Genomic DNA, 2,619 nt, shown 5'->3' on the forward strand with positions numbered 1-2,619 from the left:
GGGGGGGGGGGGGGGTTCCCCTTGGACAAGGTAAGCATCTCTCCTTGCGCCCAACAGCAGGGGCGCCCAACAGCAGCGGTGCCAAAAAATGAAGCGAGGAAAAAGCCGGAGGCTGACATTTTGTCCAGGGTGTCCGCCCCAGGGAGCCCAGCGCTGAGAGCCCCGGGCTTTGAGCAGACACACCACTGAGGCTTGTTTTGCAGACAAAAATCAGCAGACTGATCCAATTGCAACAACTCTAAAGGGCCGAGGAGAGCTCCCCGCTTGAACCCCATCTGACAGCAAGTGAGTGTGTTGCCTGTAGGTAGTCTTTCTTTCTTTCAGTCTGTCTTCATTGCAGTCTATCTCTCCCAGTTGTAAATGGCGAGATAATCTAACTAGATTAGTGCCTGTCTGGCTGAGCTCCTTTATTTCACAGAAATATAAAAACTGGCAATGTATGGAAAATGCTGAACATGGACTATACTATACTGTGTGTATGTCTATGAAACAGTGAAGGCTATAGCTGACAGCAGAACGTTTCAGGTTTTTTTCAACTGAACTTAAGTTTTCAAGTATTTTGTTCAATTTCAAGGAAACTTGGACCAAATTGTCAAAAACCGGCTTTGATCATTCCAATTACTGGCCTACTTTCTCAAATGTCTGACTTTAAACTCGAGCAGTTTAATTGAAAACATAGTAAAGTAAATGATAAAAGTGTGTCTAGAGGAATTTGTTCAGTTGGAGAATAAAAACGCATACAGGGAGCAATGGAAAAATGCAATTAGAAAATAATGAAGATTCATTATAAAACTAATTTAGACTCCCGGGAAGCCGAAGAAAAGGTTTATTTTAGGGTCTGATTCATGTGAGAAAATCGTCAAGAAGGAAAGGAGGATTTCAAATGATGAATTGGTTTTAGACGAATAAGAGAATAAAGTAATGGGACAGGAGGCCAGAGGAGCAAAAGGAGTAATATCAGTAAATACAGGGTGATGGCAGATACATGAGATTAGACGTTCCTTGGAAAAGAAGACATTTCTGTAATTCCTTAACATAGGCTACTGCCCAATAACCCATGGTCTCGCGCTTGTTCATGTGCCAATTATCCTGGCTCGAGTTTGATTAAATTTAATTGATTTTAGCCCAGTTCTAATGAAGATGGCACTGTGTTTAAACCCATGATTTGGCAGTGTCATTTATTGGCTGCAGGTGTGTTCTGATCTAGGCGTCACACAGGCACGCGAATACACAATTAGGATTGGGGTTAATGCTTATTATCTTAAATTATCCACGGGGTTTCAATACGTGCTTATACAGTCTTTGTTTTGAGATGAATTACTGGAATAAAGGCAACAAAAGCGCAGCTCGGTCCCGGGCCGAGCCGGGCCGGGTCGGGCTGTTCCCCCCAGAGGATGGTACAGTAAATACAGGAGGAATGTTGATCTGCTTACAGCGGAGCCGGGGGTGGGGGGGTGCTCGGGATTTGTTCGGCCGTGATGCTCGAATAATGGCCCGCCGGTAGGAAGGCTGCACCTGCAATAACACAGAGAGTATCAACCCCCGGGATGTCGCCTGGATGAACGGGAATGCGAGAGCCAAGTTGTCCTCGCGCTTTTAATGGAGAATGTCTAGATACAACATGAGTAGTTTAGGTGCTCAGGTGTGATTGGCTGAGACAACTTGAAAGTCGCAGGCAAAAGATTGCCTCAAACTGAAGTGTAGATATAGGCTATGTCAATATCAATAAATTCATTACTATTGACTACAACTAAAAACTGGTTGTAAAACAGTTTTGACCTCTAACGCACACTGTGATAAAACTGCTAAATGAAATTGCAAACCCTCACCTAGACAAACAAATTCCGCTGTTGTTCTTTAACCTAGAGGCTTATAAAGCCAGATGAAAGTAGTTAATGAGTTAATATGCTGCTGTCATGGCCGAGGGCGCAGGGCCACATTTTCTGTGCCAAAACGAACCTCTCTCTACACACACGCACGCACACACACAAACACGCGCACACACCATCGACCCACAACAGACCATCCTCGTAATGCAACCACGAGCCAATAGCATAACATATTTAATTTGATGCTACTTTTATTATTAGCCGATACGTATTAATAAAACCATCTAAACGGCAACAATTTGCTGCCTTGACGCAGGCTTACACTAATAAATCCAACATGTTGGACTATGATTAGGATTAATAAATTATACCATTCGGCATCTGCCTCTTGTTGCTGTGGGCCCCGGAGCCCCGCTAGGCTTATTCTTTTTCAACAGGTTCAACGATGTGTTCTCATTACGACCTCCATATGGCTGCCTGTGAACACAGCGAGCCATGGGGCATTTAGAGCAGGCAGCACAGTGAGAATCAGTCCGTAAAGCGGCGGAGGTATTTGTTGTAAAAGTGAGACCAGTTGTGTTGTTTGAGGAAAGAGAATCTTGAAGCAAGTGGTAGGCTACTTTGGTCAAGTGTTTATGTTCAAATGCGCGTTATTTTGGCTTCACGTGTAAATTACACGCATCCCCAAATTGCAGGTAAAATGAAACTTAAGTTAACAAAACACCGAATACAGTGGACTATTTAGATATCTCTCTCTCTCTCTCTCTCTCTCTCTCTCTCTCTCTCTCTC

The 2,619-nt window shown here is 43.9% G+C and overlaps 1 protein-coding gene across 1 annotated transcript in view; it reads left to right on the forward strand.

The window, feature by feature from the left end:
• The first annotated feature begins 16 nt into the window (after positions 1–16).
• ntn2 (netrin 2) overlaps positions 17–2,619 on the forward strand; it is a 46,362-nt gene continuing 43,759 nt past the window's right edge. The window contains exon 1 of the mRNA XM_032503084.1: positions 17–285. The gene's annotated coding sequence lies outside the window, so the exon portion shown is untranslated. The remainder of the gene's footprint in view (positions 286–2,619) is intronic.

Source organism: Etheostoma spectabile, chromosome 21 (assembly GCF_008692095.1).
Source record: "Etheostoma spectabile isolate EspeVRDwgs_2016 chromosome 21, UIUC_Espe_1.0, whole genome shotgun sequence".
NCBI lineage: Eukaryota > Metazoa > Chordata > Actinopteri > Perciformes > Percidae > Etheostoma > Etheostoma spectabile.